Here is a 26,987-nt window from a genome sequence, read left to right as displayed (position 1 = left end):
GAGGGGCTGGACTAGGAGTGGGGGGAGGGAAAAGCAGGAAGCTGGAGTCAGGAGTTTCCCACCGAGGCCAAATTCTAAAGCCCAAAGCCTAGTGCCCCAATTGGTAGACTCAATAGGCTTAAAAAGGACCTAGTGTCTGCTTTGTGCCACCAAAGTCACCCCCTTCTTCCTAGTCATTGCCCCCACCCTCTATAGCTATATCTGACTTATCCAGAAGTCACTTAACAGATAACCCCCACTATCCAGGACCTAGCTGCTTGTCTGGAAGCAGACAGAAAAGACCTGTGGACAGTCACATTCACGTCCCAAATGTGCCCAACAGGACATGCAGTTCACACCCAAGGACACATGCAGGCTGCCACTCAGGCTTAATCATGTCTGGTCAAGAGTAGATGTCAGCCAGAGCTGGCCCAGCTCTGCCACTTTCTAGCCATGTGGACGTGGCCCTCAGTTTCCTCATGCATGAAAAGGGGGCAGTAGTTGTGGCTAGTTCAGAGTGTGGCTGTCAGGGGGGAAAGGGCTAAAAGATGACAGAAAAAGGCAGACAATGTGTCTTGAGCAGACCCAACGTACAAAAGAGAATGGCAGGTAGAAGAACCATGTGATATTTTCAAGAACTTACTAAATCAGACACAATGTGCTAGCTTTATAAATGCAAGCAACATATTTTACAAAGATGTCCTTTAAAATTAGATATACTGGAAAAATTAATGTACACAAATTTATGTATGGGAATGACATAATTCTCTGTATACCTGTGTACATCTAAAGTGTCCCCCGAAATTTGTAAAACATATATTGTGTTTAACAGAATCTAAGATGCCATCAAGTATAAGATGCACCATTATTTTGTGTGCCACTAGGAAATACTGCTATTATAATGGTAAGATGCCATAGATGGTAAGATACACCTTGACTTCAGCGTTGTTAAAATCGGAAGTATGTACATCTTCAAGTCAATGGAAATCCAAATGTGCAATATATGTTTGCTGTGAGAGTGTCTCATCTTCCCCTTGCGCAGAAGATATAGTCTTTTCTTCACCCCTCCTACTCCATTCTATGCCAGAGGCTCAAAAATCAAACTTAACACCTCTCCTTTGACCTGTTGATCACTTTATCCTGCCCCTCCGGTAGCTTCCTGTTTCAAGAAGCTGATGGAGGCTTTCAGCCCATGTAGAACTAATCAAACAAGTCTTCAGGTTCACAGGGGTCCCACAGAGCCACCAGCTCAGCCCCTTGGGGTGAGCCTTTTTGAACCAAGGCCAAGTTTACACAGCTTGAGTGCTCAGCTGAACCCAAACTAGGGCCTCTAGTTCTAGGCTGCCCAGGCAAAAAGGCTACTGGCTCTCCTCTTCTCCCACTTCTCAGCCAGCAGGCCCCGTGGTCAGTCATTAACCTGGGACTGTGGACAGCCTCCAACAGCCAGCCTCCTCCACAGCCTTCACTGCGGAACCTCATCACCCCTCCAATAACCCCAAACATGCTTTTGCCCAGTTCCACATATTACCGTGTTTCCCTGAAAATAAGACCTAGCCAGACCATCAGCTCTAATGCATCTTTTGGAGCAAAAATTAATGTAAGACCCTGTAGTAAAATAAGACCGCTATTTTTGGGGAAACAGGGTAGTCTTGAAAGAAGCCAAAGGGGTGCATGGGACGGAGGATGGGCAGGCAGAAGTGGCAGCTTCCACTGCAGTTTGGGGACAGAAGATATTAATCACCCCCCACATAAGCTAGAGATAAGGAGGAGGGATTTCTTAAAACCCAATGAGGCCCAGCACACACAGACCCCGAGCCTTCCTGCCCCCACAGTCCTAGGCAGTTATGCTTCAAAAAGCAAGTGAGGGTATCCTGAAGCAGGAAGAGAGAGCTTGACCGTTCCACACCATGGTGGCATGCTGAGGAAGCAGGTAAACCCTTGACGCCCACTCTCCTCTTCTGCAAACACCCATGGAGCAGCTCCCATGTGCAGCCACTCTCATCACAGTTTTCTCATTTAATTTTCCCACAGCCACGTAAGGTCACTAGTAGAGCCCATTTTACAGACAGGGAAACAGGCTGGGAGAGGGGCAGTAAGATGCCCAAGGTCACACAGCTGGGCCTGGCTGGGACTCAGGTCTCCTTTCCAGGTCACACAAGAGTCCCCAAACAATGGCTCCATTGTGATCAATGGAGTTCAAGGAGCTTATTCAAATATTAGAATAATAGGATTCCAGACCCCACCTCTGGAAAACTGTGCTGTAGGGCTAGGGCCTGGAGAATGTGTGTTTTAACAAGCTCTGGGAACTGGTGCCTTACCAGCTGGTCCCAGGCCAGGAGGAAAGAAAGCAAGGATGGCAAGAGCCCATGGGAGGGAGGAAAAGAAGGGCCATCCAGTAGGGGTCTTGGAGGGCAGACCTGGCCTACTTTTAACCCCCACTTTGCCTAAACCCACTCCTCCTCTGCACGGAGGCTTGTTAACTCACTAGATACCACATCCTGCTGCTGCTTTCATCTCGCCTTCCTTTTCCCTCTGAACAATCTCCTTCCTCCTACTGACCAGAACTTCTTGCTTAGGTATTTACCCGAGGCCGGGGATGGGCCAGCCTTCAGGCGCACGCGCAAACACATGCACACACAGTCAATCAAGAGACTACTAGGGTGTGAAGAGGATCCTCTGACAGCGCCAAGCGTGCAATTCACTAGAACAGCAGCCACCGTCTAGGGGCCCACGCTCGCTAGCTGGGGCGGGGCAGGCTAAGGCAGGCACTTCTATGACTCCCAGGTCCTGATGGCAAAGGATCCCTGAGGCTAATGCTCACCGAGAAAGTTCCCAGACGGAGGGGAACAGACTCCTAGACCCTGCGACACATGGCGGCCTGGGTAGGAGGCAGAAGCTTCGGCCACACTCGGACTGCATAGAGGCAGTCCAGCAGTGGCCACCTAGATAACAGTGTTCGGTCTCCGGGATGTCCCTTCTGTCTCCGGGATTATTGGGAACGCGGGTGTGCGGACCCCGTACCCGGGCAGTGGCCCCTATCCACGGAGCCGGAAGACACCAGGATCTGTCCAGTGGGGTCTCAGAGCCCACTGCTCCCCGACGGTTCCCAGCCAACTCCCGCTCTGCCTAGAGCCCCACGCATGCCCTCGGCGCCCCCCGCCCCCCCGCCCTGGCTGCCCGGTCTCACACCTGCGGTCCCCGCCGGGCGCCGAGCCCCTCTCCAGCGGCGACTCCCTGCGAATCAGGGTACTGTTGGGACCACCGCTCCAGGGCTGGAGTCGTGCGGCAGGTCCCAGCATCTGCCCAGGCTCCGCTTCTACGGTGGGCTGGGGGCGGGGCGGGGCCACGCCGAGGGGCGGGGTTAGCTTTGGGGAGGGGTCTGGGGCGGGGCTGGTCGCCCAGCGGGCCTCTCTCGCCACCTGGTGGCCGGACAGTGTCTGCGCAATGCCTACCTAGCCCAAGTTCCCGCAGAGTCGGGACGCAGCACGCAGAGCTTCTGAGCAGCAGCCCCCAGCTCTGAGTTCGTCTGCCCTCGGAAGGAACAAGTCCTGGCGGGTGGGCGGCCATGGTCGGAGGGATACCAGCACCGAGCAGCAGCGTTGCCCCAGGAGTAAGGTGCGGTTCCGCCAGGGGAACGGAAGCGAAGGTTTGGCCCCGCAGGAGAGGTGGGCGGAGCCCGAGAGAGGCTTGGGGTGGGGGCTTCGGGGAAAGAGAAAGGGGAACCTCTGAGGAGCTGCTTCCTTCTCTCATTGCGACCTACACCCCACTTCCTCCTCCTACTTCTATTTTCTTTGGGTACGCTTAACATTTAAAATGTCTGCACCCCTGCTGTGCAGACTATGCCTTGACCCTCACCCTTCTGCAGAAGCCTTCCTAGAAATACCAGCCAATCCAGACTTTCAGCACTCCTGCTCCAGCCTCTGGTCTGACTTTCCCACCTTCCTTCACCAGTGGCTCTCTTCAACCATTTCTCAGACCCTGAAGGGGGAGAGGAGTCATCTCCAGAGTCAAGGCCCTCTTCTTGCCTCCTCTTCTCTCCCCACATTATGACGGAGCAGATGTTGTTATATCAAGAGTTAGGTCACAGAATCCTGGAAGTCACTGTACATCCCTGTGCCTCAGTTTCCTCATTTACAAAGTAGGGGTAAGAAGGTTGGCTACTGTGTAGGCAGCCCTTGCAAAGAAAGAATAGCACTTTATTTCAGAGTTAACAAAGGGCAGGGCTGAAATTTCCACTTCCACTATGAATGGGGCTCTGTCACAATATCTGTCAGAAGTGTTCAAAATTGGCCACAGCGTCGTACGTTATTGTTGGTCAAAAGCCACAGCCCTACCTGAGGCTTTGAGTGATGTGAACACCAATGACTTTTCTTTTTCTGACTCTTAACCCCAAGAAAAAACAACTTCCTTAAAGGCACAGAACAGAAAGTACCCTTGGGTGAACACAGGGGACTTGTTTCAGCCTATAGTAAGAGATGGAAAGGAGCTCAGAACCATCTAGTACTTCTCACCCACCACTGAAGCCCACAGTACCACCATTTTACAAATAAGGAACCAGAGCCACGAGAGACTATGAGAAGACATGCCTAATATCATAGGATTTGATGAGGGTGGACTCTAGTCTCCCCAGTCCCTACTTTTCCACCACATAAAGGAGAAGGAGGGCAGGAGGAGATAGCCCCGAGGTGGCCAGAGTAGGGAGGAAGGAGTAGAACCTCTCTGGAATGAGGAATTGAGTAGCAAGAATGACGCATTATGTACCAGACTGACATATTAGATTATGAGATCACTTTGAAAGCTAAAGAAAATGCTAGAGAGGTGATGGCATCCTTGATTTCTTCCATGTCCTTCGGATTCCTAAAACTGAAGATGGAGGAAAGCTGAAGCAGAATTGTCCATTCGGGCTCACTACCAGAAAGCTGAGCATCCCATGAAGCCCACTCGGTCTCTTCCCACATCCCCTCAGAGGTGGGCATTCTCTTCTCCACCAGCAGGTGTGACCCAGATGTTGAGCTTGCATGTCATCCCAGACCCTCACTCAGCTTCACCTGTGTCTCCATGTCCCTAGGTCAGACCCCCAACCAGGAGATGTAATCAGCACCTGACACCTGTTGGCCAGCGCTTCAAACTTCAGCCACCAAGGCCTTTCCATCTTCTACCCCCACCTCCTCAATGCAGCTGGTAAGACTCAAGATACCTCTCTCACTCATGTGCATCTGATTTTGTCTATTTTGTACAGCTCTGTTGTTACTTTATTTAAAAATATATGTCTATTTGTTATCTCTCTCCTTCCTTTCATGGCCTTATGTTTTCAAAGGGGAGTCTACTCCTATTTTCACTTCCTTATCTTACATTTACTCTTCAATGCTCTGAAAAAAATCACCAGGAAACCCCAAATGCCAAATCCAATAGCGTCATTACCTCACTGCCATATTTGATGCTACCTCTCCTCCACTGCTGATCAATATTCTGTTTTCTTTTTCTGGCTTCATTTTCTTCATCATTTCTTAAACGCTGGGGTTGAGATTTTATTTGAGGCTGAGTCTCTTCTCCCTGGGCTCTCTCATCCATCCCCATCATACTGATCCCTTCCAAATCTATAGCCTAGACTTCTTTCTTGAGCTCCAGTTCTAGAATTCCAAGTGCTTACTGCACATCTCCACCTGGATAGTCCAAAAGCAACTTAATCACTCCATATCCTGAAATGAATTTCTCATCTTTCCCCAACCTCCTCTTGTTTTCCCTATCTCAGTTAACACCTTGACTATCCACCCAGTTTCAACACTAGAAACCTCACTATACATATAACATATCCAGCATATGTGAAGAACTCCTACAACTCAAAAATAAAAAAGACAATCTAATTTTAAAATGGGCAAAACTTGAACAGACACTTCACAAAAGACATACAAATGGCCAATAAGTGCATGAAAAGGTGCTCAACATCATTAATCATTGGGGAAATTGAAATTAAACCCACAAGTTACCACTTTACAGCAATTAGAATAGCTACAATTGAGATCGACAACACCAAATGTTGGCAAGGATGTGGAGCAATTGGAACTCCCATATATATATTCTTTTTTTTTTGAAAAAAAATTTTTTTTTAACTGGAGAACAGTGTGTTTCTCCAGGGCCCATCAGCTCCAAGTCATTGCCCTTCAATCTAGTTGTGGAGGGTACATCTCCAGCTCCAAGTCCAGTCGCTGTTTTCAATCTTAGTTTTAGGGGATGCACTCCACCATCCCATACGGGAATTGAACCGGCAACCTTGTTGTTAAGAGCTCACACTCTAACCAACTGAGCCATCCGGCCGCCCCTCTGGCAGCTCAGCAGCATCTCATTGTCTTCAATCTAGTTGTGGAGGGCGCTGCTCACTGGCCCATGTGGAAATCAAACCTGCAATGCTGTTGTTCAGAGCTCACGCTCTAACCAACTGGGCCATCTGGCCGCCCCCACATATATTCTTGTAGCAGGATAAAATTTCACAGCTACTTTAGAAAAGTGATTGGTAGCATCTGATAAAATTGACTATACATCTCCCTCTGACTCAACAATTCCACTCTTAGATATATACCCAAGATAAATGAATTTACATGTCCACACAGAAACGTATATGTGAATGACTGTACTAGCTTTATTCATAATAGTCAAAACTGGAACAACCCAAATATCTATTAATAGTAGGATGGATAAAAAGCAGTTGTGGTATATTCATATAATGGAATGCTACTCAGCAATAAAAAAGGAAGAAATTACTGACACATATGTCAATGTGGATGAATTTCAAAAACATTATGTTGAGCAAAAGGATCCAGACCCAAAAGAAAATGTACTGTATGATTTCATTTATATGAAGTTCAAGTACCAGCAAACTAATCTATAATGATAAGCATCAGAACGGTGGTTATCTTGGGGGGAGGGGAGCAATTTCACTGGAAAAGGGACATGAGTGAACTTTCTGGGATGATATGTGTATTTTCTATCTGTATCTGGGTGGTGGTCACACAGTGTATACATATGAAAAATTGATTGAGATGTTCACTTAAAACTGAAAAGGGTTAACAGTATCCTAAAGAGACATAGAAACATTGTTTACCTCTTGATTTGATGCACCAAAGACAGCACAACATTGTTTCTGTGGTATTCTTATCAAACATGCCTTACCTCAGTCTAATCATGAGAAAACATTAGACTAACCCAAATTGAGGGACATTCTATAAAATCTTCAACAGTGTGGAAGTCAGGAAACCCAAAGAAAGATTGAAGGGCTGTCACAGATTGTCACTCAGCAATTAAATGTGATGAGGGATTCTGAATTGGATCCTGGACCAGAAGAAGGACATTAGTGGGACAAATGGCAAAAGTTAAATAGTCTATAGATTCATTAATAATATCGTATCAATATTATTTCCTGATTTCAATAATCATACTATGTTTTAGGTACAATGCTAATATTTGGGGAAACTGGGTGAATATTTTATGAGAACCCTACGCAATTTTTTTGTCACTCCAAAATTATTTCAACATATAAACTTAAAAAAATCACAATGTAAACGTTGCAAATCTTACTAACTTTTGAAGAACTTCCCATTTCATTTTCTGTGTTTCTAAAACTTAAAAAGAAAACTACAGACCACTCTTCTCTATGATACAAATATAAAAATCTGAAATAAAATAAGTGCAAATAGTATGCAGCTTTTAATTTAAATAGTAATATGCTATGAAAAACTAGGGTTTATTCAAAGAATGCTGACATCCTGGATGAGCCTAAAGGGATTCAGACTTACTCAATTGCTCAGTTGGACTAGTTGCCTACAAGCACTGATGGTTGAAAGTCAAGGGCCTGCAAGGAGGGGTTTATGGGTGGGCCCGGGTTGCAAGATGAGGAGTGGTCTCCAGTGGAAGCTCCAGAAGGTCGACATAGTCACTGCTCAGTCACCATTTAAAATTTTAGATTGTATGTTTTGGGAGGAGCTGTTGGAGGGGAGCCAACCTTTATTTCCCTTACCCCTCCCAAGCCAATCCTTTGGGGTTGCTACTGGTAGGGGTGTGGCCACTGTCCCAGGTCAGCCTCCCAGGTTGGCTTCCAAACCTTATGGAGGAAAGAGCTCAGGCAGCAGCAAAAGGAGCTATTTTCATTAGAGTCTTGGAGACCTGGGACGCAGCAGCTGAACAACCAGGTTGTGGGGATGGGCAAGGTGAGCACACAATGAAGGAAGCTTTGAAGGAAGCTGGAGGACTGGAGCCGGGGTCAGAAACTCAGCTGTCTCTAAGAACCAAGCCTGTCAAACTCCAGGCCAGGATTCATGAGCTGGTATTCACTTACTATATTACGACATTTTGGCAGCATTGTTTATGCTCTGTGCCTCCTGAAACAACCCCTGTTGTCATTTTTCCTCCATTTCAATAAGGTTTCCTTTCCCCCCCACTTTTCCATATTCTTCTGATTTCAGGAAGCATTCTATGTTGTATTCTTTCAACAGGTACACTTTGTGTATTAAACATATAGGAAGATTCTTCACTTCCACCAATAAATATGCCATTTCTCTTGAAGCATATATCCCTACTGGCCTCTTCTATTTTTCCACATTTGCTACAGACATGATTACAAGAAATATTTCATTTTCACCTAATTCCAATATAAGAAAAACCATTGCACAAATACAAAAACTGGCAACTGACCTTGACCTTGATGTCAGGGAACAATAGGGTATGGAGACAATAGGTTTTGGAAAGGATGTGAATGAGACCTCCAAAGGGGGCTCCCTTGGGGCCTGGCTCCAGCCCACTGTGGAAATACAGGACTGGTGTGGTCAGATTTTATAATTTTTAAAGAAAACCAAAAATTGGAATTTTTCATCTGAAATCTCCTGGTTTTTAAATGGTAAAAACTAATTCAAAGCAGTATTTTAAAACTCCTTGCAGGTCAAACCAGATACGACCCACTGACTTTCAGTTTGTGACCTCTGTTCTATATTGTTCAGGTGGGAGCTACACCAGTGAGATATAAGTTATTTCTGCTAATGTGAGCTAATTTGTTCCCATGGCTCAGGAGACAGTTTATGCAAGGAGGGTCAATGTTAAAAGTTTATTAATGTCATTCATCATATGAATAGGACACAGGAGAAAAACTGCATAATTATCCTAATAAGATGCACCCTGATGAAAACTCTTAGGAACAAGGAATAAAAAGACTTTGTCAAGATGATAAATGTATATATCTCAATCCAACAGACAATATGATACCAAGTGATGACCTGGAATGGAGAGCAAATATAGTCCTTAATAACAAAGGCATTGATATGAAAACAAGGAACAAAACAAGGATGTCATGCTGTGAATGAGTAGTGTCAACAGTATTCTGAAATTTAAGGAAAAACAATAAAAGAAGAAAAATAAATATGAGACATAAATTTGGGAAGGAAGAATCAAGCTTATTATTATTTGCAAAAGATATTTGTGTATCTGAGAAATCCTAACTAATGGATTGAGGAATGTTTAGAACTTATGAGAGAGTTCAGTTAAGTAGCTAGACTCAAAAATAAATATATGAAACTCAGTAGTTTTCTGTACACCAGCAATGACCAAACAGAAAATAGAGCTCACTCACCTCAGCAACAAAACACCTAGGACTAGGAAATTCAAGGGACCCAGAATAGCCAAAACATCTTGCAAAAGAAGAACAAAATTGGAGAACTCAAACTCCGTGATTTCAAAACTTACCTCAAAGCTACAGATAGACATACTATAGTCAGTGGAGTAAAATTGAGAGTCCAGAAATAAACCCTCACATTTACAATGAAATGATTTTTTCAGTAAGGGCACCAAGACAGTTCAACGGGGGAAAGAATTGTTTTTTTCAAAAATGATGCTAAGATAATTAGATATCCATATGAAAAAGAATGGACACACAGGTCATCAAAATGGCAGCGTGAGGTGAGCCTCTGTAAATGTCCCCCGGAATTCACAACAAATGGAACAACTATAACACCACAAAGGACCCCCTGCACAGCAGACAGGCAAGATGAAGGGGCCCACTACTGAATTCACCTAAAGGTGGGCAAATTGCATGAGCAGGGGAAGAGGGAAGGGAGAAGTGTGGAGACGGAGCCGCGGGGGTGCAGGACGCAGACCTAGCTCAGTGCTCCGAGCTCGCTGCATCCCGGAACTACTGCAGCTGCGGGAGAGGGAAGAACTTGGACTGCTAGGGCTCCGTTTATGGCCCACAGGGCTGAGGGAACAGCATATAACATGGCTGAACCCAACGCTCGCGGCAGAGACCTCCTAGCAAAGACTGAGGGAAGAAGACTGAAAACAGTGGTTTAAGGCCTCACTGCCACAGAGGAGGAAGCCTTAGGTACTGAGACTAGCCACCCCCTCCCTACCCTCCCAGAGCTTGCCCCATCCCCACCTGCCCAGTGTTAGAAGAAGAACAATAGCAGTGTCAGGTCTAAAGAACAGAATATTTGCAGTTCTGAGAACTGTGGTCCGGAGACAACATTCGCAGCCCAACTAGTTCCAGCAAAGGGAAGGAGCTGTGGAAGCAGGACTGGCTGTGGTGGTGGTTGTTGCCATTGCTCTGGGTCACCTCTCACAACTTACCCCACCCCTGTCCCCACCTATCTGCAGGAGTAAATAGAACTGCTGAAACACATTGGCTCTGAATCTGGTGCAGGAAGAGCTTTGGAACTTCAAAAGCTCTGCGCATCCCCACATGGACACTGTGCCCTGTGACCCAGGTGAACTGTTAACAGAGGAGAAGCCTGTCTCCCAGGGAATCCCCCCATTGTGTGAGAAGCTGGAATAGTGCAGAGAAAACATAGCACTACAGTGTGAGAGAGAAAAAAAGGCTGCAGTCAGAGAGAAAATAAAACATTCTACCAACAAGTACTGGAAAACAAAAGAAAGACCTCTTCCTATCAACCTGTTGCAGAACCCACTCCTGTAGATGTCTAGGATGATAAATAATAAATCATTAATTGCCATGAATAACCAAGGCAACAAGACAGCTCAGAAAGAAAGTGAAAAGTCTCCAGAAAATGAACTTAAAGATATGGAAATATGTGACTTAAATAACAGAGAATTCAAGATTGCAGTTCTGAAAAAACTCAACGAGATGCAAGAAAACACGGAAAGGCAGTTTAATGAACTCAGAAACACAATCAAAGAACAACATGAACATTTTACCAAAGAGATTGAAATTTTAAAAAAGAACCAAATAGAATTTCTGGAGATTAAGAACTCAATAGAAGAACTTAAGAATGAAATAGCCAGCTTAGGTAATAGAATTGACCAGATGGAAGAAAGAAGCAGTGACATTGAAGATAGAAACCTGGAAATGACATGGATGGAAGAAGAAAGAGACTTGAGACTTAAAAGAAATGAAAGAACTCTACAAGAACTTTCTGACTCCATCAGAAAGAGCTATATAAGAATAATGGGCATACCAGAAGGAGAAGAAAGAGGGAAGGGAACAGAGAGTATGTTCAAACAAATAGTCGATGAGAACTTCCCAAACTTGTGGAAAGAACTGGATCCTCAAATCCAAGAAGCAAATAGAACACCTAATTACCTCAATCCCAACAGCCTTCTCCAAGGCACATTGTATTAAAGCTGTCAAAAATCAATGACAAAGAAAGAATCCTCAAGCAGCCAGGGAAAAGAAGACGGTAACCTACAAAGGAAAGTCCACTAGATTATCAGATTTTTCAGCAGAAACTCTACAAGCCAGGAGGGAGTGGAAGCAAATATTCAAACTATTGAAAGAGAGACATTGTGAGCCAAGAATAATATGTCCAGCAAAGATATCCTTTAGATGTGAAGGAGGAATAAAAACCTTTCCAGACATACAGAAGCTGAGGGAATTTTCAATACACGACCTGCACTACAAGAAATACTAAAGGAGGCTATTCGACCACCATCAACAGGGACAATTTGTAGCAATCAAAACATAAAAAGGGGGAGAGTAAAGGCCTGAACTGGAATATGGGAATGGAGAAAGTAAGCGTGCTGAAGAAAATGGAATACTCTAAATATCAAACTTTCTTTTACATAAACTTAAGGGTAACCACTAAAAAAAAAAAAAAAAAAAAAAAAAATCCAGAACTGAAATATATACCGTAATAAAAGAAATAGAGGGAAACATCATAGAATACCACCACACAGAAATAATAGACAACAACAAAAAGGCAAAGAAACAATGGAGACACAGTCTTACCAGAAAACTAAAGATAGAATGACAGGAAATCCTCACATATCAATAATTACCCTAAATGTAACTGAACTCACCAATAAAAAGGCACAGAGTAGCAGATTAGCAGAGTAGCAGATTGGATCAAAAAACTAAACCCAACCATATGCTGTCTCCAAGAGACACATCTCAGCTACAAGGACAAGCATAGACTCAAAGTGAAAGGGTGGAAATTGACACTCCAAGCAAATGGTACCCAGAGAAAATCAGGTGTAGCCATCATGATATCAGATGAAACAGACTTCAAGGTGAAAAAGATAACAAGAGACAAAGATGGATGTTTCATAATGGTGAAGGGGACTGTACAACAAGAAGACATAACAGTCATCAATATTTATGCCCGCAATCAGGGAGCACCGAGATATACCAAGCAACTACTAACAGAACTAAAGGCAGAAATTGACCAAAACACAATTATACTAGGGGACTTAAATACATCATTGACAGCTATGGATAGATCATCCAAACAGAAATAAATAACGAAATAGCAGCCCTAAATGACACATTAGATGAAATGGACATCATTGACATTTATAGAGCACTTCATCCTAAAACATCAGACTATACATTCTTTTCTAGTGTACACAGAACATTCTCAAGGATAGACCATATATTGGGACATAAAGTCAGTCTCAGCAAATTTAAGAAGATTGAAATCATACCAAGCATATTCTCTGATCACAAGGCTTTGAAGTTGGATATCCACTGCAAAAAGAAAGCGGGGAAAAAACACAAATACATGGAGATTAAACAACATACTTTTAAAGAACGACTGGGTCAAAGAAGGAGTTAGAGGAGAGATCAAAAGATACATAGAAACAAATGACAATGAAAATACATTCTACCAAAATTTTGGGGATGCAGCGAAAGCAGTTTTAAGAGGGAAATTTATCTCATTACAGGCCTATCTCAAGAAACAAGAAAACTCCCAAATAAATAACCTCATGTTACACCTTAAAGAACTAGAAAAAGAAGAACAAGTAAAACCCAAGGTCAGCAGAAGAAAGGAAATAACAAAAATTAGAGCAGAACTAAATGAAATAGAGAACAAAAAGACAATAGAAAAAATTAATGTGACAAAGAGCTGGTTCTTTGAAAAGATTAACAAAATTGACAAACCCTTGGCTAGACTACTAAGATAAAAAGAGAGAAGACACTAATTAACAAAATCAGAAATGAAAAAGGGGAAGTTATCACGGATGCCACAGAAATACAAAGGATCATCCAAGAATACTATGAAGGACTATATGCCATCAAATTCAATAACCTAGAAGAAATGGACAAGTTCTTAGAAACATATAGCCTTCCTAGGCTGAACCATGAAGAATTGGAAAATCTAAACAGACCAATCACCAATAACAAAATTGAATCAGTCCAATAGCTTCCCAAAAGCAAAAGTCCGGGACCAGATGGCTTCGCTAGTGAATTCTACCAAACCTTCAAAGAGGATCTAATACCAATCCTACTCAAACTCTTCCAAAAAATTGAAGAAGAGACAGTACTCCCCAACCCATTTTATGAGGCCAACATTACCCTGATACCAAAACCTGGTAAGGACAACACAAAAAAAGAAAACTGCAGACCAATATCTTTGATGAATACAGATGCAAAAATCCTAAACAAAATTCTAGCAAATCGAATGCAACAATGCATTAAAAAGATTATTCATCATGACCAAGTGGGGTTCGTCCCCGGGGCACAAGGATGGTTCAACATCCGCAAATCCATCAATTTGATGTATCACATAAACAAAATAAGACAAAAATCACATGATTATATCAATTGATGCAGAAAAAGCATGTGACAAGATACAACATTCATTTATGATTAGAACACTTAATAAAATAGGTATAGAAGGAAAATACCTTAACATAATAAAGCCCATATATGACAAACCCTCAGCTAATCTCATAATTAATGGTGAAAAACTGAAGCCCTTTGCTCTATGTTCAGGAACACGACAGGGCTGTCCCCTATCACCTCTGCTTTTCAACATAGTGTTGGAAGTCCTTGCCAGAGCAATCAGGCAAGAGAAAGAAATAAAAGGTATCCAAATTGGGAATGAAGAAGTTAAATTGTCACTCTTTGCAGATGACATGATGCTATATAGAAAACCCTAAAGACTCCACCAAAAAGCTATTAGAAATAATCAACGAATACAGTAAAGTTGCCGGCTACAAAATCAACATACAAAAGTCCATGGCATTCCTATATACTAACAATGAAATCTCAGAAAAAGAAATAAAAAAAATTCCTTTTGCAATTGCAGCAAAAAGAATAAAATACCTAGGAATAAACTTAACCAAGGATGTGAAAGACCTATATGCTGAAAACTATAATACATTTTTAAAAGAAACTGAAGAAGACAGAAAGAAATGGAAAGACATTCCGTGCTCATGGATTGGAAGAATCAACATAGTTAAAATGGCCATATTACCCAAAGCAATATACAGATTCAATGCAATCCCCATCAAAATCCCAATGGCATTTTTTAAAGAAATAGAACAAAAAATCATCACATTTGTTTGGAACCACAAAAGACCCCGAATAGCCAAAGCAATCTTAAGAAAAAAGAACAATACTGGAGGTATCACACTCCCTGACTTTAGCTTGTACTACAGGGCTACAATAATCAAAACAGCATGGTATTGGTAGAAAAACAGACATGTAGACCAATGGAATAGAATTGAGAACCCAGAAATAAAACCACATAAATATGGACAGATAATTTTTGACAAAGAAGCAAAAAACATACAATGGAGAAAAGACAGCCTCTTCAATAAATGGTGCTGGCAGAATTGGAAAGTCACATGCAAAGGAATGAAACTGGACTGCTATCTGTCACCATGTACCAAAATTATTTCAAAATGGATCAAAGACTTAAGCATAAGACCTGAAACAATAAACTGCATAGAAGAAAACATAGGTACTAAACTTATGGACCTTGGGTTCAAAGAGCATTTTATGAATTTGACTCCAAAGGCAATGGAAGTAAAAGCTAAAATAAATGAATGGGGCTATATGAAACTTAAAAGCTTCTGCACAGCAAAAGAAACCATCGACAAAATAAAGAGGCAACCAACTGAATGGGAGAAGATTTTTGCAAACAGTGCCTCCGATAAGGGGCTAATATCCAAAATATACAAGGAACTCATGCAACTCAACAACAAAAAAACAAACAACCCAATTGAAAAATGGGCAGAGGACCTGAAGAGACATTTCTCCAAAGAGGACATACAAATGGCAAGTAGACATATGAAAAAATGCTCAACATCACTAATCATCAGAGAAATGCAAATAAAAACCACAATGAGATATCACCTCACCCCAGTTAGAATGGCTATCATCAACAAGACAAATAGTTACAAGTGTTGGAGAGGCTGTGGAGAAAAAGGAACCCTCATACACTGTTGGTGGGAATGCAGACTGGTGCAGCCATTGTGGAAGGCAGTGTGGAGGTTCCTCAAAAAATTACGAATAGAATTGCCATATGACCCAGCAATCCCTCTCCTGGGTATCAACCCCAAAAATCTGAAAACATTTATACATAAAGACACGTGTGCTCCAATGTTCATTGCAGCTTTGTTTGCAGTGGCCAAGACATGGAAACAATCAAAATGTCCATTGATAGATGAATGGACAAAGAAGTTGTGGTATATATACACAATGGAATACTATTCGGCGGTAAGATGAAATAGGACCATTTGTGACAACATGGATGGATCTTGAGATTATAATGCTAAGCGAAATAAGTCAGAAAAAGCAGAGAACCGTATGATTTCCCTGATATGTGGTATATAAACCAAAAACAACAAAAGAACAAAACAAACAAAAACTCATAGACACAGACAATAGTTTAGTGGTTACCAGAGGGTAAGGGGGAAAGGGAGTGGAAAATGAGGGTAAAGGGGATCAAATATATGGTGATAGAAGGAGAACTGACTCTGAGTGGTGGACACACAATGAGATTTATAGAGGATGTAATACAGAATTGTACACCTGAAATCTATGTAATTTTACTAACAATTATCACCCCCCCAAAAAAAAAAAAAAGAAAAAAAATGAAGTTGTGTCCCTACCTCACATCACATGCAGAAATTAACTCAAAATTGATTAAAGACCTAAATGTAAGAGTTAAAACTATAAAAATCTTAGAAGAAAACACAGGTGTAAATCTTTGTGACCTTGAATGAGACAATGGGTTTTTACATATGACATCAAAATCACTAGCAACAAAAGAAAAAAATAAAATGCACATTGTCAAAATTAAAAACTTTTGTGCTTCAAGGACACCATCAAGAAACAAAGGATAACCCACAAAATGGGAGAAAATTTTTGCAAATCACATATGTAATAGGGGATTTGAATCTAAAATACATGAAGAAGTTCTATAACTCAATAGTAAAAAGACAAATAAATCAATTGAGAAATGGGCAAAGGATATGAACAGATATTTCTCCAAAGAAGATATACAAATGATCAACAAGCATGTGAAAAAATGCTCAACATCATTACCCATCAGGGAGATGCAAATCGAAACCATAGTGAAATAACACTTCATATCCACTATAATAGAAAAGAGAGATAATAACAAGTGTGGACAAGGAATGTGGAGAATTTGGAACCCTCATACATACACTGCTAGTGGGAATGTAAATGGTGCAGCTGCTTTGGAAAACAACTTGGCAGTTCCTCAAATGGTTGAACATAGAGTTACCACATGATCCAGCAATTCCACTCCTGGATATATATACCCAAGAGAAGTGAAAACATATGTGCACACAAAAACTTATATACAGATATCCATAGCAGCATTATTAAGAATGGCCAAAAGATGGAAACAACCCAAATGTCCATCAGCTGATGCATGGATAAATAAAATGTGGCATATTTATACAATGGAATATTATTTGACCGTAAAGAGAAACGAGGTACTGATACATGCTACAACATGGATGAAACTTGAAAACATTTTACTAAGTGAATGAAGCTAATTACAAAGGATCACATATTGTATGACTCCATTTATATGAAATGTTTAGAATAGACAAATACATAGAGACAAAAAGTAGATTGGTGGTTGCCTAGGGCTGGAATGGCTGGAGGAAAGTAGGGAGTGAATGCTAATGGGTATGGGATTTGTTTTGGGGGTGGTTAAAATGTTCAAAAATTGACTGTGATGATGATTGCATAATTCTAAATATACTGAAAAACATTTAATTGTATACTTTAACTGGGTGAGTTTTATGGTATGTGAATTATATCTCAAGCTGTTATTTAAAAACTATAAGCTTTATTATGGGATACAAAAGAAGCCTTGCATAAATGGAAAACATTTAATGTTCTTGGATTGGAAAATGGTATTATAAAAGATATCCATTCTTCCCCAATTCAGTATATAAATGTAACAGTTTCACTCAGTAGCCAAATAAGGCCTTCTTTTTTTTTCTTTTGGAAGGAAGAAGATTGACAAAATGATTTTACATTTCATCATGAAAAATATTTGTGTGAGAAGAGCCAAGACACTCTTTCAAAGGTTTAGTAATGAGGGAAGAATTGTCGTCTGAGATATGCAGATGTTCTGTAAACCCACAGAGCTGAAACACTGTTGTACTGACGTAGAAAGTATAACAAATCAGTGGGGCCAAATTGATCTGTCAGAAACAATCACAAGTATCTGAATTAATTCAATATATGATAAAGGGGATAGGATCAATTATCCAATAAGTGGGCTAGGACAAATGATTTGAATATGTAAAAGTAAAATAACTTCTGTACATGAAAAGTCACCATACACATTAAATTAAAAGGCAGATGGCATACTGGGGCAAAACATTTACAACAAATAACAAAGGCACCATCCTTAATATAAAATATATTTTTACATTAAAAAAATGGGGTGGCCAGTTAGCTCAGTTGGTCAGAGCGTGGAGCTAATAACACCAAGGTTGCCAGTTCGATCCCCGCATGGGCCACTGTGAGCTGTGCCCTCCTTAAAAAAATAATAATTAATTAATTACATACCCAAAAGAAAAGTGGCCTGAGCAGACAGATGACAATCCACCAAAGATATATGAGGCTTAAGTCTATAAAAAATTTTCAACTTTATAAGAAGAAATGTAAATTAAAACAATGAGCTGTAAACTTTCATTTGACAACTAGGCAAAGATAAAATAAATTATGTTACCCAGAATTTTTAAGCATTTGGAGACCCAAAATTCTCATAAAGTATTTTTGTTAAGTACAAATTTGGTATTGTGTATAGAAAACATTAAAATACACGTACTCTTTAACCCAGTAATTCTACTTCTAGGAGTTTAGCTGAAGAAAAAAATAAATCATTCTTGTGTGTGCAGGAATATTAACCAACAGCTTGCTTATAATTATAAGCAGTGAAAAATTATAAGTAACATTAATGCTTAAAAATTGGGAATTTGATTTAAAATATGGTTAATACATACCATAGTAAAATATTATGAGCAATTAAAAATATGTACATATTTTATATAAATATTATAGAAGAATACTTAATGACATTGAAAGATTTCCATGAAATATCAAGTTTAAAATGTAGTTTTAAAACAGTATATAACTTTTTGACCTAGAGATTCCATTTCTGGGAATTAATCTTACACATATTCTTGAGAGAGAGAGAGAAAGAAAGAGAATACATACATATATCGGCTTCTAGTTAAAATGGCAGACAGTACTGATAAAGGAAATATTTCCTCTCTTTTTAATAATAAAGAAACACTGGATAAAATCGAACAGCAAACAATTTAAATACAAAGCCAAACTGAAAACCAATAAAGTGAAATCTCCCTGTCATGCAGGGTGTCAGGCGAGGTCTCAGCTCCCACTCCCCACATAAGAACGCAGGATATGGTGAGGCCAAAAAGGAACATTCACTGAGCCATAGATAGGGGAGTCATACCACTATATACTTGCTGGCTGCTGGGTTGGAGACACTGGAAGCAGGAGCCACACATTCCGCAACCTGCCATCTACTTCTCTGCAATCCACAACCTGCACTCCGCCGTGCTAACTGCAATCCGCGCTTGCCAGCCACCATCTTCTTGCTAGCCCCCATTTGCTGCTAGTGTAGCCACAGCAGTTGTATTAGTGGCCAATGGCTCACTGGTTACAGCTGACGGCCAACTAGCCACCGCTGATGGCCATCCAATCACAGTTGATGGCCATTTACTATCTGAGACAGCACCTTTCCACGTGAGGCCAAGAGCCTGGAAACTGCACTCTTGGCTCTGTCCCCACACTCCCAGATGGACAAACACAACAAGCCAACACACACACACACACACACACACACACACACACACACCAAACAAAAGAAACAGCAAGAAAGAAGGAAGGAAAAAAAGAAACATCAAAAAGTGAAAACAAAAAGGGGTGGCTGGTTAGCTCATCTAGTTACAGCGTGGTTCTAATAACACCAAGGTGGCTGGTTGGATCGCCACATGGGCCACTGTGAGCTTCGCCCTCCATTAAAAAAAAAGAAAAAGAAAAGTGATTCAAATAGAAACCAAGCTAAAATGGTAGAAACAAGCCAAAATACATCAATAACCATAATAAATGTACTGAAATAAAGTGACCTATGAACAGTTGGAGATGATTGGATTACATAAAACAAATAAAACCCAATGTGGGGACAGAGCCCCAGAGAGCAGTTTCCAGGCTCTCGGCCTCACGTTAAAAGGTGCTGGCTCAGGTAGTAAATGGCCATCAACTGTGATCGGATGGCCATCAGCAGTGGCTAGTTGGCCATCAGCTGTAACCAGTGAGCCATTGGCCACTAATATAACTGCTGTGGCTACGCTAGCAGAAAATGGGGGTTAGCAAGAAGATGGTGGCTGAGCTAGCAAAAGTGGATTGCAGTTAGCAAGTGAGGTTGGTTGGTAGAGAGAAGTGGACGGCAGGTTGTGGATCGTGTGGCTCCTGCTTCCTGTGTCTCCAACCCAGCCGCCTGTGAGACTATAGTGGTACGACTCCCCTATCTATGGCTCCGTGGGTGTTCCTTTTTGGCCTCACCATGTCCTGCGTTCTTATGTGGGGAGCAGGAGCTGAGACCCCGCAGGCTGCCCAGCACGACAGATAGTCACTGTATAAATTCACCAGCAGATAAAACAAATCTAAACATGTACAAAACTAATTTTAAAACTCTAGAAATATACATAAAGCAATAATTAACAATACTACATGGAGAAATTGAGAAATCCACCATCATTGTGGAAGCTTTCAACAAGCCTCTCTGAATTATTAATACTTTGAAAGATAAAATATAGTAGTTATAAAAGATTTAATAAAAAATAATTAAACTGAATTGGATGAATATATGTAGAACCATATATCCAATAATTGAAAAAATCATATTCTTCGCAAGCAAACACACAATAATGACTGAAATTAATCACGTGCAAGACTACAAAGCAAGTCTTAACAAATTTCAAAGAATTTTTGTTGTACAGGCTACATTCCCAGACCACAGTGCCATGACGTTAGCTGTCAATAACAAACAAAAACGTTTAAAATTAATATAAAACTTGACACTTCTGAATAGCCCTGAAGTAAAAAAAAAAAAATTCACAATGGAAAACATTTTTTTAATATTTAGAACTGAACAATAATGAAAAAATATATATCAAAACTTGGGGGATACAGTAAAAGTGGTAGATAGAAGGAAATTTATAGCCTCTTAAACCTTAATCTGAGAAAAGAAGAAAGGCTGAAAATTAGCTAAATGTCTAATTTAAAAAGTTAGGGAAAGGACGGCAGAATAATTCCTCACACACACCCCAAAAAGGAGATAAAAGTAAAAGACAAAATTAATGAAAAAAAAAAAACCACAAATATTCAACAGAGAGAACCACATAAAGCTAAAAGACAGTTCTTTAAAAAGGCAAACGTAGGGCGGCCAGTTAGCTCAGTTGGTTAGAGTGCGGTGCTCTTAACAACAAGGTTGCGGGTTTGATCCCCACATGCTTTCCTGTGAGTTGCGCCCTCCACAAACAGCTACTTGACTTGGAACTGATGGGTCCTGGAAAAACACACTCAAAATAAATAAAAGTTAAAAAAAAAAAAAAAGACAACACATATATGGCAAGATACATAAGAAATAGAAAGTACAAGTAAATAATATTAGGGATGAAAAAGGAGACCTAAATACAAATAACAGTGAAGATTACGAAAAAATAATAGAATATGGTGAACAACTTTATGCTAATTAATTTTAAACCTTAGATGAAATGGGGATTTTTTTCCTAAAAAAAAAAAAATAAGACTTAAAACCAACTCAAGAAGAAATAGGATTCCTACAATTCCATAATTTATTAAAACATTGAAGCAATAATATAAAATCTTTTCACAAAGACAATTCCAGGACCAGGCCATTTTACAGGTAAATTCTAGCAGACTTCCGAGGAACAGATCACTCCAATCATATACTAACCCTTCGAGAGGCCTGAAGAAGAAATAGTTCCTAACTCGCTTTTATGAGGGCACCATAACCTTGATATACAAACTCAAGAAAGATACTAAAAGAAGTTGGAGATCAATCTTATTTGTGAATCTAGATGCAGAGATATTAGAAGGCCAGAACAGATTATACATTATGATGACTTGAATTTATCCCAGGAATGCAAAGGTAATTTGATCTTAGAAAATTCTATGTGTCATTCATCATATTAATGGTGTAAAAGGAGAAACATCATATATTTAATTATCTGATTGGATGCGAGAAGCCATTTGGTAAAATTTTCAATTTATGAAAAAAAAATCTCTTAGAAAACTAGGAGTAGAACTTCCTTAACCTGAAATACGGCGTCTACCAAATACTTACAATAAACAAATAGTTTTAGTGAGGAAATATTGAAAGCAACTTCTTTAAAATCAGTCACAAGCTACAATATAGATGAACCCTGAAAAATTTATTCTAAGTGAAAAAAGCCAGTTATAAGGGACCACATACTGTATGGTTCCATATATTATGAAATGTCCAGAAAAGGCAAGTCCATAGAGACAGAAAGTAAATAGATGGTTGCTTAGAGATGGGGTGGTTCAGGGAGATGGGGAGTGACTGCTGATGGATATGGGGTTTCTTTGGGCAGTGATGAAAATGTTGATTGTAGTAATGGTTGCACCACTCTAAATATACTGGAAACCATTTAATTGTATACTTTAAATGGGTGAGATGTCTGATATGTGAATTTTATCTCAATAAAGCTGTTTTTAAAAGAGCAGTTAATGAGCTGTGGGATGATGCCAAGAGCAGTGAATTTGGAATAAAAACATCTGGTTTCAAAAAAACAATCAGACACAGGACCAGGATGTATAATATTACTACTTCTAGTCACCATTGTATTAGGGATCCTAGCCAGAACATGAAGGTAACAACAATACAATGGGAAGGCACTGTAAAAGAAGAAAAAGTGGTCATTATTTACAGATTATATAATTGTCGACATAGAAAACTAAGAAGACACAGAGAAATTAATAAAAATGAGAATAGATGTTAACAAGGTACCTAGCTATAGGATCACTGTCCAAAAATGTATTTTGTTGCTGTATACCAGCAACTAACAAAAGATGTATCTTTAAAAAAAATTACAATAGCAACATAAGCAATAAGAATAAATATAAAACATGTGCCAGACAATATGCCAAATTTGTTATGTAAAAGTTCTCTGAAGGACACTTAAGAGGACCTAAAGTAGTTGGCAGAATATCCTACTTTCATGGATAAAAATTATTATGAAGGTATCAGTTCTCTCCAAACTAATCTATATTATTTAATGCAATCCAGAAGAAGTAATTCTAAAATAGCAGCGTAAAAACCTCCAAAATTCTGCTTCATAAAAGCAACAAGAACACTGGGAAAAAGATGATAGAAAGATAGATAGATAGATAGATAGATAGATAGATAGATAGATAGATAGATAGATAAAATAAAACTGTCAAAATCAATTTTTTCAGAACTCTGGAAATTAACCAAAGGTTAATTCTCAAATTTTGACAATCTGAGGAGCATTTCATTCAAGAAAAATGTCTGACTATCAGTAATAACAACAAGCCTTGGGCATGTTGGGCATGTTTTAACTTGCATTTTTCTTATCCCCCTATCCCCAGGTTCTGGGTAGACTTGAAAAATCAGCATCCTTGAAACCATGGTAGCTGTGAAAACCAGCAGTCTTGTAGCCACCAAGGGAGGCAGAATGGGTTTGGGACAGCCCTAAATGCCCCACCCTCAGAGAACGGTCACTGTTTGACATTTGAAATTAATTAGGAGGGAATTAAGGAGGATTACATGAACCTGGGAGAGAGCAAGGGTGGGATTGCATTACAGAATAATTCACAAGATTATGGGCTCTCTTGAGGGTGGTTACCCTTCTGAGGGATCTGAAAAAGAGCCATTCCAAAGGTGTGTTAACTTAGATGCACAGAAACAATGGACAGGGCTTGCTTAAGGCAAAGAAAACCTTTTATTGGAGTGTGACTGCCCACCATGACCTGCTCTTTAAGGACTTTAAGGACTTTTAGTCACTGGACTTGTTAGATTTATTATAGAGCCAATTTTTGGTCCACATCTGTATATATTTTTCGGTGAAATGTCTGTTCAAATATTTTCTCCCAGCCCATAGCTTTTCTATTTTCTTTTAACACATAATGGGTTTATTCTTGTTATTTTTAACAGTTTTTAAATTAATTTCAGGTGTACAAAACAACATTAGACATTTATATACCTCACAGAGTGATAACCCCAATAAGCCTATTACCCATCTGACATTGTACATAGTTATAACAATATTATTGGCTATATTCCCTATGCTGTATTTTATATCCCCATGACTTTTTTTTTATAGTTGACATTCAATAGTATATTAGTTTCAGGTGTACAGTATATAGATTAGACATTTATATAATTTTATGAAGTGATCCTCCCAATAAGTCTAGTACCCTCCCATCTTGTAACCATCAGTTTGTTCTCTGTATCTATGAGTCTGTTTCTGTATTATTTATTCATTTATTTTGTTCTTTATATTCCACATATAAGTGAGATCATAGGGTATTTGTCTTTCTCAGTCTGACTTATTTCACTCAGCATAATACTCTCTAGGTCCATCCATGTTGTCACAAATGGTAAGATTTCATTCTTTTTTTGCAGAGTAATATTCCATTGTATATACATACCACCTCTTTATCCAGTCATCTATTGGTGGGCATTGTGATTGTTTCCGTATCTTGGCTACTGTAAATAGTGCTGCAATGAACATAGGGGTGCATGTATTTTTTCAAATTACTGTTTTGGATTTCTGTGAATAAATACCCAGGAGTGGAATTGCTGGGTCATAAGCTATTTTTAATTTTTCTGAGGAACTTCCACATTATTTTCTACAGTGGCTGCACCAATTTGCAATACCATCAGCAGTGCACAAGTGTTCCCTTTTCTCCACATCCTCGTCAACACTTGTTGTTTGTTGATTTATTGATGATGGCCATTCTGACATGTGTGAGGTGATATCTCATTGTGGTTTTAATTTACATTTCTCTGATGATTAGTGATGTTGAGCATCTTTTCATATGTCTATTGACCATGTGTGTGTCCTCTTTGGAGAAATGTGTATTCAGGTCCTCTGCCCATTTATTAATTGGATTTTTTGTTTTTTTGGTGTTGAGTTGTATAAGGTTTTTATAAATTTTGGATATTAACCTCTTATTAGATGTATCATTGCTGAATATCTTCTCCCATTCAGTAGGGTGTCTTTTCATTTTGTTGATGGTTTTCTTTGTTGTGCAAAAACTTTGTTTGATTTGTTTATTTTTTCTTTTGTTTTCCTTGCCCAATACTCAAAGAAATACATCAGTAAAAATATTACTAAGGATAATGTCTGAGAATTTACTGCCCATGTGTTCTAGGAGTTTCATGGTTCGGGTTCTTACATTTAAGTTTATTCTTGTATATGGAATTAAGAAGGTGGTCCAGTTTCAGTTTGCTTGTATATGTTTAGTTTTTCCAGCACCGTTTATTGAATAGACTGTCTTTACCCCAGTGTATATTCTTGCTTCCTTTGTCATAAATTAAATGACCATATAGGCATGGATTTATTTCTGGGCTCTCTGTTATGTTCCATTGACCTATGTGTCTGTTTTAATGCCAATGCTATGATGTTTTGATTACTATGGCCTTGTAGTATAGCTCAATATCAGGTAGTGTGATACCTCCAGCTATGTTCTTCTTTTTCAAGATTGCCATGGCTATTTGGGATCTTTTATGGTTCCATATAAATTTTAGGATTATATTCTAGTTCAGTGAAAAATGCCATTGGTATTTTGATAGGGATTGTATTGAATCTGTAGTTTGCTTTGGGTAGTATGGACATTTTAACTATATTAATTCTTCCTATCCATGAGCATGGTGTATGCTTTCATTTATTTGTATCTAATTTCTCTCTTCAATGTCTTATAATTTTCTGAGTGCAGGTCTTTTACTTCTGTGGTTAAGTTTATTCCTAGGTTTGTTTGTTTCTGACGCAATTGTAAATGGGATTGTTTTCTTAATTTCTATTTCTTCTGGTTAATTATTAGTGTATAAAAATGCAACTGATTTCTGAACTTTAATTTTATATCCTGCTACTTTACTAAATTCATTTATCAGTTCTAATAATTTTCTGGTGGAATCTTTGAGGTTCTCTGTCTATAGTATCATGTCATCTGCAAATAATGACAGTTTTACTTCTTCCTTTCCAATTTGTATGTGTTTTATTTCTTTTTCTTGTCTGATTGCTGTGGCTAGGACTTCCAGTACTATGTTGAATAAAAGTGGTGAAGGTGAGCATCCTTGTCTTGTTCTTGATCTTAAGGAGAATGCTTTTAGCTTTTCCCAGTTGAATATGATTTTAGCTGTGGGTTTGTCATGTATGGCCTTTATTATGTTGTGGTATTTTCCCTCTAGTCCACTTTAGTCATAAATGGATGCTTGGTTTTTTCCAAATAATTTTTATGAAGCCTATTGATATGATCATATGATTTTTATTTTTCATTTTGTTTATATGGTGTATTGCATTCATTGATTTGCACATATTGAACCAACATTGCATACCAGGAATAAATCTCTCTTGATCGTGGTGTATGATCTTTTTAATGTATTGCTGTATTTGGTTTGATAACATTTTGTTGAGGAATTTTGCAGCTATGTTAATCAGGGATCTCAGCCTATTGTTTTCTTTTTTTGTAATGTCTTTGTCTGGTTTTGGAATCAGGGTTATGGTGGTGGACTCGTAGAATGAGCTTGGGAGCCTTCCCTCCCCTTGAATTTTTAAGAATAGTTTGAGAAGAATTGGTGTTAATTCTTTTTTGAATGTTTGGTAAAATTCACCTGTGAAGCCATCTCTTCCAGGATTTTTGTTTTTGGGAGCTTCTTGATTACTGACTCGATTTCGTTAGTAATAATTGTTTGGTTCAGATTTTCTGTTTCTTCTTCACTCAACCTTGGAAGATTGTGTGTTTCAAGGAATTTATCCATTTCTTCCAGATTGTCCAATTTGTTGGCATATAACTGCTCGTAGTATTTTCTTAAATTTTCTGTGGTGTCTGTTGTCACTTCTTCCCTTTCATTTCTGATTTTATTTATTTGGGTCCTCTTTCTTCTTTTCTTGATGAGTCTAGCTAAAGGCTTATCAATTTTGTTTATCTTTTCAAAGAACCGGCTCTTGGTTTCATTGATCTTTTGTATTGTTTTTTAGGA

The 26,987-nt window shown here is 39.5% G+C and overlaps 1 protein-coding gene and 1 long non-coding RNA gene across 7 annotated transcripts in view; one reads left to right on the top strand and one right to left on the bottom strand.

The window, feature by feature from the left end:
- The window catches only part of PIK3R5 (phosphoinositide-3-kinase regulatory subunit 5), a 66,080-nt gene extending 62,502 nt beyond the window's left edge, over window positions 1-3,578 (bottom strand). For 2 of the 6 annotated variants that reach the window (XM_074319622.2, XM_074319625.2), the window contains exon 1: window positions 3,169-3,323. The gene's annotated coding sequence lies outside the window, so the exon portion shown is untranslated. Of the gene's footprint in view, window positions 1-3,168; window positions 3,327-3,431 lie in introns of those variants that run through there. The other 4 variants (XM_019755242.3, XM_019755244.3, XM_074319623.2 and 1 more) reach the window with 4 other exon arrangements.
- On the top strand, window positions 3,461-18,155 carry LOC141568835 (uncharacterized). Its single transcript, XR_012492053.2, has 3 exons — window positions 3,461-3,594; window positions 5,048-5,160; window positions 17,691-18,155. It is a non-coding gene; the product is annotated as an uncharacterized LOC141568835 (long non-coding RNA).
- The last annotated feature ends 8,832 nt before the right edge of the window (window positions 18,156-26,987 follow it).

The sequence above is a fragment of the Rhinolophus sinicus genome, chromosome 12, assembly GCF_057876585.1.
Source record: "Rhinolophus sinicus isolate RSI-liver-muscle chromosome 12, RSI-T2T, whole genome shotgun sequence".
Classification (NCBI taxonomy): domain Eukaryota; kingdom Metazoa; phylum Chordata; class Mammalia; order Chiroptera; family Rhinolophidae; genus Rhinolophus; species Rhinolophus sinicus.
This window is presented reverse-complemented; position numbering and strand designations above follow the sequence as displayed.